Genomic DNA, 18,144 nt, shown 5'->3' on the forward strand with positions numbered 1-18,144 from the left:
TAACGATTGCGGGAATCTACTTAGCAATTCTAAACTATTGATAAAATAAAGATGAACTATAATTAGGGCAGAAGAATACCGAATTGCAGAGGAAAGATTAGTTATTAAGAACCGAAAATCCAATGCTCAACAATCCCAAACCCTAACTATCAAGAACCGTATGCGAAAACTTAATCTAAATTACTGAATAAAACTTTGAATGAAAACTGAATAATAACTTCATGATGATTGAATGTTTCTAGGTTACGTTATATAGCAACTAACGTAACTTTATTTCCTAAACCTAGCATAACTTTGGGCTTCAAGATTCACGGTCTTTTAATTCTCGTCTGGAATAGCAGCCTGGTCGATCGACTAAGGTAGGTGGTCGATCGACCACTCAGCAATGAACAGTGGCTTCTGGAACCCGAACATTGGTCGATCGACTGAGGGTGATGGTCGATCGACTACTTGAGCTGCTACTTGACTTCTTAAAACTCGTGGACTTGTCTTTTGGGCCTTGGATTGCGCACCAAGCTCGTTCCTTATGTGATTCCTTTACGTCATTTGCAATGCAGATTACTCGGGGATGGATTTGGCTTGATTTCCCGTTGAATTCTTCACATTTCTGCAATAATGTACAAAATACGGATGTAGACGGAAATAGGGAGAAATGTAGCATAAACTATAAGAATGAGCTCTGAAATGCGTGTAAAATGGGATGTAAGACATCATATAAATGACACGCATCAATGCACATATCTCGAAAAGAATAGCAAAAAGGAGACTCGCATATTTTTCTGAGAGGAGCGATTCCTCAAGGACTTAATCGTCATTTAAGCCCTTAGTAAACCCTAATTTGTGTACCTAATCCCCACTATAAATACCCCATTAGTCTAATTAGATAATCATGTTCTTCTTATCAATCTTTAGTATAGTTTATATCATTCTAATCTCTCTTTAATCTTGTAATCAACTTTTAATCAAGTCTTAATACAAATCTCATTTCCTTAATCTCTCTTTTGTTCATCTTTCATTTTGGGTAATTGAAGATTATTTGGGTTATTATTGGGAGATTGACAACCTTCCAATCAATCATCAAGTACTTCTATTATTCTTTGCTTTATTATTGGAATCATTAGTAGGTATAATTCTCTTAATCCCTTTTTAATTATTGTTAATCATATTCATTTATTTATCTTGTTTTACTTTGTTGGTATGATTCACAACCTTGCTAGCATGTTCACCATGATAATAAGTGAGTAGTTTCCTTAACTAAGGTTAATGGGCAATTAGGGGAAACCAACATGGGGGATGATTCATGCTTAATTTAATATGTTTTCATAGTTTATTTGCTTGCTTGTTGTGATCTCAACTTATGCACATGTTATGTTTGATAAAATGCGAGCCTATGAATCCTTGCATTTTTTACCCATCACTTACCTTTTCAATGAGACTTGTAAGACATAAACCAACTCGAGTCTCATTAGACCATGCATATAGTTGAGTAGGGAAGAGTAAGTCGACTTGTAGGAGTTGTATAATCTAATCGATTCGGCTCCGGGACCCAAACTTTCCTAGGATTGTAAGATATAAACCAACTCGATCCATCACAACAATAATTGCTTGCTTATAATTTGAGAATATGTTTGTATGATCAATTACCATGAATCCCCTATGACCCCATGACACCCTAGTGCCTTTTATCAATTGCTTACATCTCTTTTTTATTATCTTGCTTGTTTATTTTCATTGCTATTTAGTTTAGTGATCTTCTATTCCAACCCCAAATTGTGACACCCCTAGACACCGCTACTTACAATTGAAAATCTCACTTCAATACCCGTCCCTTGGGATCCGACCTTTACTTGCCTCTTTACTAATAGTAGAGTTGTTTGTGGAGTTATAAATATTGTTTTGGTCTAGGTGCTCCTAACGACAAGTACCGAAAACTAAACCTCTCAAGAGGGCTCGACCAAAAATGGCGCCGTTGCCGGGGACGGTGTTAACTTGATTTAGATTTTCTTAGATTGTTATTAGTTGTGTCTTTCTTTGCCTTGGGGAAGTAAAACTCCTCAAGGTTTGTTCTAATTATTTTCAAGTTGTTTGATATTTTGCATGTCTAGAAGATCACAAGGTAACTTGTTACCCTTTGATCACGAAATTGAAAGGACTTTGACAAACAATAGAAGACTTGCTAGAGGTACTTTGAGAGGTATTGGTGAGGTTGTAGATATTCAACCAAACACTATTGAGTTCGTCAACCCTTTTGCAAGAGAAGGTGAGGAGAGCCCAACACAAAATCCAACACAAAATCAACCCACAATGCCTAAATTTTCATCACATTCCGTACCAACCGAGGAGAACCTACCCAATGGTACTCCCACACCACAACACTTAACCGGAAATTTCATTGCCAAATCCGCATTTATCCAATTAGTCGAAAGAAGCCAATTTGGGGGGATGCCTACTGAAGACCCTCACTCTCACATGGAGACTTTTTGTGACTATTGTGATGCGATTTCTCAAACCGGTGTAACTCAAGACCAAATTCGATGGGTCTTATTTCCTTTTTCTCTAATTGGCACCACAAAACAATGGTTGAAAGGCCTTGATAAGGCTACTCTCAGAATTGACTCTTGGAAGAAATTGGCTCTAGCTTTTTACAAAAAGTTCTACCCACCGGAAAAGACTAACATGCTAAGAGCTCAAATTACGGGCTTTAAGCAAAGATATGAAGAATCTTTGTATGAAGCTTGGGAGCGATTCAAGGAAATTTGTCGCTCATGTCCTCATCATGGACTTAGCGAGTGGTTCTTGGTACAACAATTTTGGAATGGTCTTTATGAAGACTCAAGAAACATTCTGAACATGGGATCAAATGGTATGTTCACCGAAGTTGACGATAATCAAACTTGGAACAAGATTGAGGAAATGGCGGTCCATAATTCACAATATAGTAGACCTCGCAAGGCTACTAGAGGAGGAAAGCATGAAGTGGACTCTATTACTCAATTGGGTGCTCAACTTAGTACTCACATTGATACCATCAATTTGAAGTTCGAAAAAGCTATGGCTAGACTTGAAGAAGCCTCAAAATCACCAAAGCAACATGTTAATGCCATGACGGCATCTTCATCAATCCCAAACGGGATATGTGAGAATTGTGGAACTTTGGGACATGACCAAAGTGAATGTAGGGGAACAAATGAACAAGTGAATGCTTTTCAAGCATACAATTGTGGTACCCGTTATTCAAATTATTACAATGAAAACACCAAATTCCACCCAAATCTCTCATACAAAAGCCAAAATGTTCAAAACCCTCAACCAACATACACCCCACCTCCCATGAGAAACCAAAATCAAAGACCCTTTTACAACCAAAACCAAGGTTACCAAAACCAAACTCCATACAATCAACAAAATGACCAAGGTTTTGATGTCCAAAAAGCGGTCCTCCAAATGCAAAAGAATCAACAAGAGTTTTTCACTCAAATGCAAAAGGATAGTCATGCAAAGGAAATCACCATCAACAACATCCTAGCCCACACCAAAATGTTGGAATCCCAATTGATTCAACTAGCATCTTCAAGTTCTCAAAGACAAAAGGGGCAATTACCACCTCAAAGTAATCCCCCAAGACATGAAACGGTTAGTGCCATTCACTTGAGGAGTGGTACGAGGTATGAAGCACCAAAGAAGCGAGTTGAGGATGAAGTTGTGGAAGCTAGTGACAAAGAAGAAGTTGTACAAAACTCCAAGGATGGAGAACCATCAAAAGAAGAAGTTTCAAAGAAAAGTGAAGACAAGGCCAAGGAGAAGGAACCCATTGTGATTAGACTTCCTTTTCTAAGTCGTCAAGCTAAGCCCAAATTTGATGACCAACTTGGAAAATTTATGTAAATTGTGAAGAATTTGGAAGTCTCGATTCCTTTTACGGAATTAATCAATCACGTGCCGGCCTATGAAAAGTACATGAAGGACATCCTTACGAAAAAGAAGTCGATCCGGAAGCTTGAGACTATCGCCTTCACTAAGGTGAGTAGTGCAATCCTTCAAGGCAGTTCACCTCCGAAACTTAAAGATCCGGGAAGCTTCTCAATACCGTGTACCATTGGCGACACAACGATCAACAAAGCCCTATGTGATCTAGGGGCTAGCGTGAGTGTTATGCCGTATTCGGTGAGTAAAAGGTTAGGGATGGGAGAACTTAAATGTACCAATATCACACTCCAAATGGCCGATAGATCGGCGAAAACCCCATTAGGGATATGGGAAGATGTTCCCGTAAGAGTTGGGAAATTTTTCATCCCGGTGGACTTTGTCATTGTTGACATGGGAGAAGACTCCAATATTTCAATCATTCTAGGGAGACCTTTCTTGCACACCGCGGGTGCGGTGATAGATGTGAAGCATGGAGAGCTCACTCTAGAGGTGGGAGATGAGAGCATAACTTTCAATCTTGACATGACCATGAGAGCTCCCCGTTTGCACGAACCATATTTTATGGTTGATCATTATAGCCGAAAGGATGATAGGAAGAAGTCGGAATTTCAATGGAAAAAGAAAGTTGATGATGCTCCGTCAAAAGAGCAAGTGAATAGCAACAAAGAGAGCTTGAAAAGCTCGCCCATGACAAGTGAAGAGGATGGCCTCATTGGCCAAATCAAGAAAGGAGGAAAGTTGTCTCTATAAACTCAAGAGATTTTTAATCAGCAAGTAGACGAAGTTTGTGGTCTTTGGGACGATGGGTTTGAAGGGATTTTTAATCCCTACATTGGTAATGCTATCGATCAAGACCAACATGAAGGACAACAAGTGAAAAGATCAATTGAGGATCTTTATCATGATAATGAACAAGCTTTTGACTACTTTTTCAAGGTGTTGAGTAACATCAACAACACCTTGGCCATGCCCCCATGACATCTCACTAAGGATGAGAGTTTCGTGGAGTCCTCTCATAACCACCATTTGTAAATATTTCTAACTCCCTAACTTGCATTTTAATTCTTACATTGCATTTTTGTCAATTATGGATTTTTATGCCTTGATCAAGATATTCATCATTTTTGAGAGAAGTGAGGGAGGGACTAATGATTTTATTGATGTTTAGTGCTTTAACTTAGTATGGGGATAGCAATTTCCTAGACTATTCATGCCTTTGTAGTGCCCCTACAATGAAGTACACGAGATTTGAGGAATGAAAATGACACGGGATATGCAAGTGCACGGATGGACCTGAATCCGGGTAGACCAGGAGGAATCCGAGCGGCTTAAAGGGTAATCCACTCATCTTACAGGAATCCGAGCGTCTGTAAAGGAATCCGTCCGTCTAAATGAGCTGCAAAAATCAAAAATCTGGTCTGTAAGAGAATCCGAGCGTCCCAGCTGAGAAGACGCTCGTCTGAAACTGGCCGCTCGTCTTCGTAGAAAGACGCTCGTCTTTTTGCCAGTGCAGATTAAGAAAAGTTCTTGTAAGAGAATCCGGTCGTCTTTGAGGAAAGCCGCTCGTCCCACATTTAGAATCCGCTCGTCTTCTTTGAAAGACGCTCGTCTTTAGGCGAGTTTTCCTGAAGCCAATTTGAGCAGAATCCGAGCGTCCCGACAGGAATCCGCTCGTCTTCCCCTGCTGTTCTGAATTTTTCGGGTGTTTTAATACACCTTCCCACATTCATTTCATTCATTCATTCATTCAAACACTACCCATAAACCCCAAAACCCTCATCCTCTCCATCACCAAAAACAATATTTCCTCAACCAAATTCAACAAAATCAAATTCAAACTTCCTCAAAACAACAATTAATCACTCCTTTTGCAATAATAATTGATTCAAGCACCAAAATCTTCAACCTTTGAGTCGATTTTTAAAATACAAAGAAAAGTCCTTTCATCTTAAATCTATTTGGGTATAATTAGAAATTGAAGATTCTCAATCTTTTCTTGGTGTAATCGACAATGGCAAGAATAAAAGGAGCAACAAAGGCACTCAAAGCAAAGACACTTTCGAAAAGGCAACAAAGCCTTCAAGCAAGGAAAGCTTCAATGGCTATGGTGGTTTCTAATGCAAACTTGGAAGTTAAACAACAACAAGATCCTCCCTTGGAAGCAACAACAACAACAACTCCGGAAATCGCTCAATTATCCAACTATCCGGAGGTAATTTTCATTTCCAACTCCCATAGGCATACATTTGCCAAGTATGCTAAGAAAGCCATTTTACCCACCAAATTCATTTGTGAAGATGCCTTGAACAAATTGGGTGTCCTTGAACAAACAAAAGCCTTCTTTGAAGCTATGGGTTTGGGTAAATTGTTCACCACAAGAGAATTGACATACCCCTCCCTTACCTTGGAATTCTTAAGTTCATTGAAAGTGACTAAGGTAGAGACTAGAGAATACATCGAGTTTCGTCTTGCGAATGTGAATAGGCGCATCACCTTTGATGTTTTGGGTAAGATATTAGGCCTTAGTGATACACCATATTATCACAAGATGCCCGAAAAGTATGACCCCGCTCCTCTTTGGGAGGCAATTTCCGGGAAGAAATTTGTGAGCTTTCATGCTTGTCGCGCTCTATTAGTCCACCATCCGGGCATTAGAGTGTGGCACAAGGTCATCGGGAATACTATAATGGCAAGAAAAGGCACTAATCACTTTACCAAGCTCGATTGTGTTCTACTTGAGTCGGCCTTAAATGTAGGAATGGAGTTCACTAAGCCCTATAATGCTCTAAGGCTTTTGATGGAAAGATGGCTTAATGTCGATTGTGGTAAGGAAGGCACCGCTCATATTGTAAATGGAGGTCTAGTTACTCTCTTCGCCAAGCACTTTGATCCAAATTTCAACAAGGATAACACCTATATGGCGATCAAAGAGGGTCATCTCATTGACATGGATGCCTGGTCGGACTATTTCGGAGCTATATTCTATTTTTCGGAACAATTGTCGTTGGAAGCACCTAGACCAAAACACAATTTATAACTTCACAAACAACTCTACAATTAGTAAAGAGGCAAGTACAGGTCGGATCCCAAGGGACGGGAATTGAGATGAGATTTCTATTGAAACTAGTGGTGTCTTAGGGGTGTCACAATTTGGGTTGATGTAGAAGGTCACTAAACTAAATAGCAATGAAAATAAACAAGCAAGATGAACTAAAAGGGTTGTAAACAATTGATAAAAAGCACTAGGGTATCATGGGGTCATAGGGGAATCATGGGAATTGATCATACAAACATGTTCTCAAATTATAAACAAGCAATTATTATTGTGATGGATTGAGTTGGGTTATATCTTACAATCCTAGGAAAGTTTGGGTCCCGGAGCCGAATCGATTAGATTGTACAACACCTACAAGTCGACTTAGTCTTCCCTACTCAACAACATGCATGGTCTAATGAGACTCGAGTTGGTTTATGTCTTACAAGTCTCATTGAAATGATAGGTGATGGGTAAAAAATGCAAGGATTCATAGGCTCACATTTCATCAAACATAATATGTGCATGAGTTGAGATCAAAACAAGCAAGCAAATAAACCATGAAAGCATATTAATTGAAGCATGAATCATTCCCCATGTTGGTTTCCCCTAATTACCCATTAACCCTAGCTAGGTCACTACTCACTCATTATCATGTTGATCATGCTAGCAAGGTTGTCAATCATACCAACAAAGTAAAACATGATGAATAAATGATAGTAATTAACAATAATTAAAAAGGGATTAAGAGAATTATACCTACTAATGATTCCACTAACAAAGCAAAGAATAAAAGAAGTACTTGATGCTTGATTGAGAGGTTGTCAATCTCCTAATAATAACCCAAATAATCTTCAATTACCCAAAATAAAGGATGAACAAAAGAGAGATTAAGGAAATAAAACTTGTATTAAAACTTGATTAATTGTTGATTACAAAACTAAAGAGATATTTGATTGATATTAACTTCTCTAAGAATTGATAAGAAGAACATGCTCTTCTAATTAGACTAATGGGGTATTTATAGTGGAAATTAGGTGGATGCATTAGGGTTAACTAAGGGTTAAACTAGTAATTACACTTTTGAGATTTGAGTAGGGAAGCGCCGGTATTTTTCGAAGGATGGGCGTCTTTCATTGAAGCTTGAAGAAACGAAATCTTGCTGTCTTGGAATCCGTGCGTCTTAGGTACGGGACGGCCGGATTCAGCAGTGTCTGCCCGGGCGTCTTCAAGGGAATCCGGGCGTCTTCTGGGCTTGCTGCCCGGGCGTCTTTGGGAGAAGACGGCCGGATTGTGGAGGTGGAGGACGGGCGTCTTCCAGTCAATCCGCACGGATTGCTGGACAACTTTACTTCTTTCTTTTTTTCTCCCTTTCCTTCATAAAATCCTTGGGGATTTCCTCGGGGATGCAAGGATCCTTTCGCGCCATTGCCCATCTACTATAGTATGTACAAAGGCCTTCTAATATTGTCTCTCCTTGATGCTTGGTCATTGAATTTAATCAATTTAATCTCATTTTGCCATGAAAATGCAAGGTTTGCACTCCTTTCCTACCAAGGACACAAAACCTCAAAGAATATGCAAAACAAAGAACTAAAGACAATAAATGACCCAAATATGCACTAAAAAGCATGGGAATAAGGCTAATTCGGGAACTAAATATGCGCTAATTATGATCACATCAAATATCCCCAAACCGAACCTTTGCTCGTCCCGAGTAAAGAGGTGACAAAGACTAGGACCATTATTTAAACTAACCTAATAACATAGCTGACATGAGACAATTAGCGGGTCTCACTCCGCCCCTTCAACTCACAACAAGACAACCATGAGGTAGGATGCCTTCTTGCAAGGCAAGGTGGGTCTGATCTTGCCAAAATGGCGACACATCCAAACATTAAGCACACAAAATCAAGTAATGGATGCATCTACACAAGGAATAGCCACTTCCTCAGCAAGTGGCGGAGGCAACTAAAAGAGAACAAATTTAAGAGCATATAATCCGCCACAAATACTAGTTCAACAAATTACTAAGGCTAAGAGGATGGCACTAAATCACCTCCAAATGGTGTTAAACTAGACTACTTTCGTCCTCAATTTCCAAATGCTTTCGTCAAGAGCAATCGGATGGTGTGGAATGATGATCCCCATGATGCTAGTAGCATATGACATGACAAGTCTCGAGTTCTCTACAAGAGTAAAGGTCATGGATCGTCCCAAGCTCGACAAAGTGGCTTGATAAAAAGGCTTTTTGGGAATTAAATGCTCAAATCTTTATAAACAAGGGTGGATATGACTAGTATTCAAAATTTGACCTCATTCAACTTTCATATTTCAAAAATTAGAGATGGGGTTTGTCCCTTCCGTGCTAATGTCCTTTGCTTTCGCCAATCGCTTATTAGGCAACCGGTTAACCTCTAGACAATTGCTTTTCGGGGTGATAGTCACTCTGTCTCTGGGCGGTCGAATTCACAACCGTGTTGGGGCCTAATTCAATGGATCCCTCTCCAAAGCACATCGAAGTGGTACGCCTCCATCAAAACAACTAAAATTCTCAACATTTCAACATTTCATAACATTTGAGGTTTCCTTGGCAATAAAACGTTTCCACATACAAAATCTTTGAAATGAGCACTTCAAACTTATTGATAGAAAGTATTTTTGGGTTGCCATACCACAAGGTCAATCAAGGTCACCTAGACAAGTTAACCAAGTCCACATCACATCACGGGGTTGGATAGGTGACTCACATGCAAACCCTTGACTAGGCTTTGGGTCATGGGTCAAAAGACACTAGTATGACACTATCTAGGGTGTTTTACTACCATTCTAGTAGGCGAAGTCTTAAGTTGAAAAAGTATTTGTAATGGCTTAGTTGCTCTTGTCAAAGTTCCCAATTAGGCACTTTTCAAAATATTTCATCTAAATGCAACTATATGCCATGATGCAACTATTATATACATCCTAATACAAGTGATTCTACCAACTAATATGACATATAAACTAAATGCAAGTCCTAAGTTCACATTGTTATACCGCATCAATCAAAATAAAGCCACATAGTCATTAACATAAAGAGGAAAAAGGAGATTGGAAAGATCATACCATGCGGTCTTCATGATCCTCATGTCTCGGATGTGGCATAGTCGATCAATGTGAATAAGGATAGAACAAACACAATATATACAATAATATATACATGACTACACTACAAAGGAAATGAACTTGTTTTTTTGGTTTTTCAATTTTCAAATTTTTATGGTTTTTCGAAAATTTTCAATTTTTTGGATTTTTGAATAAAAGTTAAGTTAGAATTCCCCATCCCCACACTAATAAGGGCATTGTCCTCAATGGCCAAAATGATGGGAAATTATGCAAACATGATGCATGATTTCTACACTAAATGCAAGCTACACTAATCTACACTACATGATGCATGTTTTTTTTGTTTATAACGGAGAGGATAATTTAGATTACCTCCCGTTGTGTATGCATGTACTTCCCCAAACCGAGCTAGACATTATTGCTAATGTCCTAAGGTTGGGTGTAGTTCATGCACACACTATGCAATGCATGAAACTAATTTTGTCATTTTGGATTTTCAAAAGTTGGGAACAATAAAATGAGAACACCTCAATGGGGCCGAGGTGTTAGTCCTCTATGGTGCTAGGACTACTCCAACAATGATCAAGATAAATACAAAACACAAACTTCTTTTCATGAAACTTGAAAATTAAAGAGAGGAGATGAGAAAACTTCACTTAAACTTAGGTGGGTGCCTCACGCCCGCTCCACCTAGCTATGAAGTAATCCTCTAGAGATCGGCATCATCTCCTTCTAGATCGCTATCCCATATCTCCTTTGATGCATCACTCATACTTGGGTCCATGAACTCGTCCTCTTCACTCTCAAGCTCCACCGTGTCCCCTCCGCATGAATTGTTGCTTCCCTCCTCTTGTCTCTCATTAGCTCCTTCATTTGCCCTCTCCGAATTGGGGAAGAGTAAGTCCATTTGAGCCCATGAGGGAAATGCTCCTTCCTCACTAATCTTTCCCTTTTGAACCATATCGTGGTATTGAGGATAGAGTGCATAGTAAATGTCCACGTTGGTTTCGTATTGGCGGAAGTGCAAATCTTGTAGAATTCCCGTGACAAAGTCGTCACGGGGAAGGATGAAGGGGTTGGGATGGTTGTACGGTTGATAAGGAAATGGGTAGGGAGGCACTTTGGTTTTCTCATCTTGGGATTGTTGCTCTTGTTGTTGTTGTTGGGGATTTTGAGGTGGTGGTGCTTGTCTTGGTTGGGTTGGGTTTGGAGGGATGAGGTAGGATGGGATTGGAGACAAAGGTCCTTTTCTCGGGGAACCCCTCAAGGGTTATCCAATGATGATGAATGAGAAGAAGATCTTCATTTATCCTCGTGTTTCTCGAAAGTGGAGCATACTCATTATTCTCATTGAATCTCGGATTGAAATGCTTCGCAAGCCTAGTAATGAGTCCTCCATTCACAATGTGTTTCATCCCGTCATCATCACCATTCCTAAACTTTGCCCATTTCTCGAGTAATACTAGCGGTGCATTGAAGTGGTACGCACTTCTTCCTTGAATATTGAGGTAGGATTCCATAAACACAAAGTCTAATTGGTTCACGATCGCTGGATCTCGGCGAGCAAAGAGGGTGCCCGAGAGAAACCGGTAAGTGACTCTTAAGATCGGATTTTGGATACGAAAAGCAAGACATTCCTTGTTATGTATGAAGTCCCGGCCGGTCATGGCCCTCCACAAAGGTTCAACACTGTATTTCTTTGGCTTCGATGTTCGGGTAGGCGTAACATCGAGTCCAAGCACATTTGCGAATTCTACAAGGGTCATCATTCTTGGGACATTTTCCAACCTAAACTCTATGCAACTTGTTTTGTTCAAGGTTGTAATCTTCAAAAAGCTCAAAAACTCAAGCACAAGAGATCGATAAGTTTGCTCATACATGTGGAAAAGAGTGGAGAGACCAAATACTTCAAAGAGAGCTTCCACTTGGTGATAAATCCCAAGTTTCCTCAAGGTATCATGACATAAAAACTTAGTGGGAAAAATGTTCTTACTTAGAAGGCGTTGGAAGACTAATCTTTGCACATCATTGACAAATTCCACATTTGAGAAGTCGTCAAGCCTTGTAAGATCTACAATCTCTTCATGCTCCCTTCTTAATGTGTTGACATGGGAGGTAGAAGAACTTCCCCTCATCCTTGGTCTCCTCCTATTCCTAAAAGAGGATCTCCTTGGTGCCATTCCTTGATTATTGAGTTGGATTCTTCTGATTTGTGAAGGAATAAAGATGCTCCTTGTTGATTGAGTGTTGCCCTTGAAACCCTAGAAATTTGGGGGTTTTTTGATTTTGTGGGGTTAAGGAGTGATTGGGATATGCTTTGGAGTCATAAGGAGGTGGGTTTTTATAATGCAAGTGGAAGGAAGGGTGATGTGTCACTAAATGTGTGGTGGGGTGTAATTTAATTAAGAAAAGACTGGTCAAATCACCGCAGGAAGACGGGCGGATACGAGCGGAAGATGCTCGGATTCAAACTCCTCGGGACGGGCGGGTTCTGGGCAAGACGCCCGGATTCTGTCACAGCTAACTTTCCAAAAATATGACGCCACAAAGACGGGCGTGCCGAGCATGAGACACCCGGTTTCTTTCTTATCGGGACGGGCGTCTTCTGTTGAAGACGGGCGGATTCCTTTCCAGGGAAATTTCTTGAAATGCACAGGTAGAAAGACGGGCGTCTTTCTGTAAAACCGGCCGGATTCTTTAGGACGAGCTTCTTCCCTTATGAGACGCTCGGATTCTTCTTCAATCCCAAAATCTTCAAATTCTCAGCTTAGCAGGACGGACGGATTCTTCCCAGGACGCCCGGATTCCAGCAAGACGGCCAGATTCCGGGGAACACGCACGGGTTCAAGTTGTGAATTCTTCCTTTGACTTTCTTTCCTCTCTTAGATGCTTCCCCACACTTTAAAATTGGTTCCTTCCTTCATTCAAAATTCGTTAGTGACCCTCCCTCACTTACTCTCATGCAAAAGAGCTTATGTTTATTATTAAAGAAATGCAATAAAATTATAAGTACAATTTAGAGGGTTAGTATATTTACAAGTGGTGGTTTAAGGAGGACTCCACCAAACTCTCCCTTTGTTGGTTCTATCAAGGATGAGAAGGCCCAAGGTAGGTGACCTCGACCTCTCCAATAAACGCTCCTTCATAGTATGGCTTCAATCTTTGACCATTGACTTTGAACTTGCTTCCATCTTCCGCCTTGAGTTCAAAATCTCTATATTTTCCAACTTCGGTTATCACATAGGGACCCATCCATCTAGAGTTCAACTTTCCCGGAAAAAGTCGGGAGCGGGAATTGAATAGAAGGACTTTGTCCCCTTTGTGCAAGGCCTTTTGTCTAATTCTCTTGTCATGGAGTAATTTCGTTCTTTCTTTGTAAATCTTTGCATTTTCATAGGATTGTAGTCGGAATTCCTCCAACTCTTGAATTTGAATCATCCTCTTTTGACCACTCAATTTGAGATCGAGATTAAGCGCTCGGATTGCCCAAAAAGCTTTGTACTCCAATTCGATTGGTAAATGACATGCTTTTCCATAGACAAGCTTGTAAGGGGAGGCTCCTATGGGAGTCTTATAGGCTGTCCTATAAGCCCAAAGAGCATCATCAAGCTTTGTGCTCCAATCTTTTCGGGTCTTGTTCACAACTTTCTCAAGGATTTGTTTGATCTCTCTATTTGAAACTTCAACTTGACCGCTTGTTTGGAGATGATTCCCCAAACCGGTTCTATGTTGGACACCATATTTGGTCAAAAGAGATACAAGTTTTTTCTCATGGAAATGCGTTCCTCCATCACTTATGATTGCTCTAGGAACTCCAAATCATGGGAAGATTATCTTTTTGAAGAGCTTGGTGACCGTTTTTGCATCATCATTTGGAGTGCCAATTGCCTCCACCCACTTCTAGACGTAGTCTATGGCCACAAGGATGTACTTATTCCCATTGGATGTCACAAAGGGCCCTTGGTAGTCGATTCCCCAAACATCGAAGATCTCCACCTCTAGAATCCCCTTTGCGGCATTTCATTCCTCCAAGAGATATTCCCCGTTCTTTGACAAGCATCGCAATGAATGATGAATTCTCTTGTGTCTTGAAACATTGTAGGCCAATAGAAGCCCGATTGAAGGATTTTTGCAATGGTTCTCCTTGCTCCATGGTGCCCACCATAGGGTCATGAGTGACACCCTTCCAAGATTCCATGGACTTCCCATTGAGGGATACATCTCCGGTAGAGCCCATCACTACATTCCTTGTAGAGGTTTGGGTCGTCCCAAAAGTACCTCTTCACTTCGAATAGGAATCTCTTCCTTTGGTTGTGATTCAAATTTGGAGGGAGTACTTTTCCAAAAATATAGTTAGCATAATCGGCAAACCATGGGGTGATGTGCCTTTCAAGTTGTGTTGGAATGGCCATCAAAATATCGTCGGGAAACGAGTCATTGATCGGGGTTCTCCATTTTCATCATGAAACCGGATCCTCGACAAATGATCCGCCACTACATTTTCGGCTCCTTTCTTGTCTCTTATTTCTAAGTCAAATTCTTGAAGAAGCAAAATCCATCTCAACAACCTTGGTTTTGCCTCCTTCTTTATCAAGAGATGTCGGAGAGCACGGTGATCCGAAAAGACAATCACCTTGGATCCAAGCAAGTAGGAACGGAATTTGTCCAAAGCATAGACAATGGCAAGAAGATCTTTCTCGGTGTTATCATAGTTCACTTGGGAGGGATCAAGAGTCTTGCTTATATAATAGATAGCATGAAGGGCTCTTCCTACCCGTTTGCCAAGAACCGCTCCAACGGCGTAGTTACTAGCATCACACATAATGTCGAATGGTAGTTCCCAATTTGGAGGTTGGATGATCGGTGCCGAGATTAGTGCTTCCTTGATTCTATTAAAGGCTTCAACACACTCATCAGTGAAAAGGAATTGGGCATCTTTAAGCAAAAGTTGAGTGAGGGGTTTCGCTATTTTTGAAAAATCCTTTATGAAACGGCGATAGAAACCCGCGTGACCGAGAAAACTTCTCACCCCTCTAACATTCACGGGAGGTGGGAGTTTCTCTATCACCTCAACTTTAGATTTATCGACCTCGATGCCCTTTTCCGAAATTAAATGACCCAAAACAATTCCTTCATTGACCATGAAGTGACACTTTTCCCAATTTAAAACAAGACTAACATCTTCACATTTTTGCAACACAAGAGAAAGATTATGAAAACATGAGTCAAAGTCCTTTCCATAAACGCTAAAATCATCCATAAAAACTTCCATTATGGTCTCTAAGTAATCGGAGAAGATACTCATCATGCATCTTTGGAAAGTGGCGGGGGCATTACATAAACCAAAAGGCATCCTCCTATATGCAAAAGTACCATAAGAGCATGTGAAGGTGGTCTTATGTTGGTCATCCGGGTGTATAGGGATTTGGAAGAATCCCGAATACCCGTCAAGGTAACAAAAGAATTTGTTGGAGGCTAACCTCTCAAGCATTTGGTCAATGAATGGTAGGGAGAAATGATCCTTTCTTGTTGCGGAGTTCAACTTTCGATAGTCAATACACATACGCCAACCGGTGATCATTCTTGTGGGTATTAGTTCATTCTTTTCATTTGTCACTACCGTGGTACCTCCTTTCTTAGGTACCACCTGGACGGGGCTAACCCACAAAGAGTCCGATATGGGATATATGATTCCCGCATCAAGTAATTTCATAACTTCTCCTTTGACAACTTCTTGCATGTGGGGGTTCAATCTTCTTTGAGGTTGAATGGTAGGTCTATGGTCTTCCTCTAGATGAATTCTATGCATGCAAAAGTTGGGACTTATCCCCTTAAGGTCATCTAGACTATAACCTATAGCCTTCTCATGTTGTTTCAACACATCAAGCAATTTTCCCAATTGGTTCTCATCAAGTCTATCATTAACAATCACGGGTTTGGTCTTTGATTCATCAAGGTAAGCATATTTCAAATTTGGGGGAAGGGGTTTTAAAGTAGGGGTTTGTACCTCACTTTCCTCCTTTGGAGTTTCATTGAGAATTTGCTCCATCTCCATTAGACATTCCATTCTCATAGCATATTCAACTTGTTCTTCATTCTCATCAACCTCATCATATTCAAATTCCATGATGGGTTCCTCTTGCTCTTGAGCTTGTAAAATATCTTCTAGGATAGATTGCTCATCTTCTATAGGTTTACATGCTTCCACTAAGATGTTATGCACCAATACGGATTGTGCATGAGTGAGTTCTTTGTTAGCTAGAGCGGCCTAAAAAAGATCCACCTCCAATTCCCAATACATATTTTTAGCCTCAGTTGCTTCCAAGGCTTCCAATGCTTGCATGGGATCTTTGAAGAAAGGTATACTTAAGTGGTCCTCTACAAAACAATCTATAAGGTCCATCTTGAAAAATATCGAACAACTTGAAAACAATTAGAACAAACCTTGAGGAGTTTTACTTCCCCAAGGCAAAGAAAGAAACAACTAATAAAAATATAAGAAAATCTAAATCAAGATAACACCGTCTCCGGCAACGGCGCCATTTTTGATCGGACTATTTCGGAGCTATATTCTATTTTTCGGAACAATTGTTGTTGGAAGCACCTAGACCAAAACACAATTTATAACTTCACAAACAACTTTACAATTAGTAAAGAGGCAAGTAAAGGTCAGATCCCAAGGGACGGGAATTGAGATGAGATTTCTATTGAAACTAGTGGTGTCTTAGGGGTGTCACAATTTGGGTTGATGTAGAAGGTCACTAAACTAAATAGCAATGAAAATAAACAAGCAAGATGAACTAAAAGGGTTGTAAACAATTGATAAAAAGCACTAGGGTATCATGGGGTCATAGGGGAATCATGGGAATTGATCATACAAACATGTTCTCAAATTATAAACAAGCAATTATTATTGTGATGAATTGAGTTGGATTATATCTTACAATCCTAGGAAAGTTTGGGTCCCGGAGCCGAATCGATTAGATTGTACAACACCTACAAGTCGACTTAGTCTTCCCTACTCAACAACATGCATGGTCTAATGAGACTCGAGTTGGTTTATGTCTTACAAGTCTCATTGAAAAGATAGGTGATGGGTAAAAAATGCAAGGATTCATAGGCTCACATTTCATCAAACTTAATATGTGCATGAGTTGAGATCAAAACAATCAAGCAAATAAACCATGAAAGCATACTAATTTAAGCATGAATCATTCCCCATGTTGGTTTCCCCTAATTACCCATTAACCCTAGCTAGGTCACTACTCACTCATTATCATGTTGATCATGCTAGCAAGGTTGTCAATCATACCAACAAAGTAAAATATGATGAATAAATGAAAGTAATTAACAATAATTAAAAAGGGATTAAGAGAATTATACCTACTAATGATTCCAATAACAAAGCAAAGAATAAAAGAAGTACTTGATGCTTGATTGAGAGGTTGTCAATCTCCCAATAATAACCCAAATAATCTTCAATTACCCAAAATAAAGGATGAACAAAAGAGAGATTAAGGAAATAAAACTTGTATTAAAACTTGATTAATTGTTGATTACAAAACTAAAGAGAGATTTGATTGATATTAACTACTCTAAGAATTGATAAGAAGAACATGCTCTTCTAATTAGACTAATGGGGTATTTATAGTGGAAATTAGGTGGATGCATTAGGGTTAACTAAGGGTTAAACTAGTAATTACACTTTTGAGATTTGAGCAGGGAAACGCCGGTATTTTTCTAAGGATGGGCGTCTTTCATTGAAGCTTGAAGAAACGAAATCTTGCTGTCTTGGAATCCGTGCGTCTTAGGTACGGGACGGCCGGATTCAGCAGTGTCTGCCCGGGCGTCTTCCAGGGAATCCAGGCGTCTTCTAGGCTTGCTGCCCGGGCGTCTTTGGGAGAAGACGGCCAGATTGTGGAGGTGGAGGATGGGCGTCTTCCAGTCAATCCGCACGGATTTCTGGACAACTTTACTTCTTTCTTCTTTTCTTCCTTTCCTTCATAAAATCCTTGGGGATTTCCTCGGGGATACAAGTATCCTTTCGCGCCATTGCCCATCTACTATAGTATGTACAA

The 18,144-nt window shown here is 40.0% G+C and overlaps 1 non-coding gene across 1 annotated transcript; it reads right to left on the reverse strand.

Moving 5' to 3' along the window:
* Nucleotides 1-2,676: 2,676 nt before the first annotated feature.
* LOC141634640 (small nucleolar RNA R71) lies at nt 2,677-2,783 on the reverse strand. Its single transcript, XR_012539366.1, has one exon. It is a non-coding gene; the product is annotated as a small nucleolar RNA R71 (small nucleolar RNA).
* Nucleotides 2,784-18,144: the final 15,361 nt, after the last annotated feature.

The sequence above is a fragment of the Silene latifolia genome, chromosome Y (genome assembly GCF_048544455.1).
Source record: "Silene latifolia isolate original U9 population chromosome Y, ASM4854445v1, whole genome shotgun sequence".
Classification (NCBI taxonomy): domain Eukaryota; kingdom Viridiplantae; phylum Streptophyta; class Magnoliopsida; order Caryophyllales; family Caryophyllaceae; genus Silene; species Silene latifolia.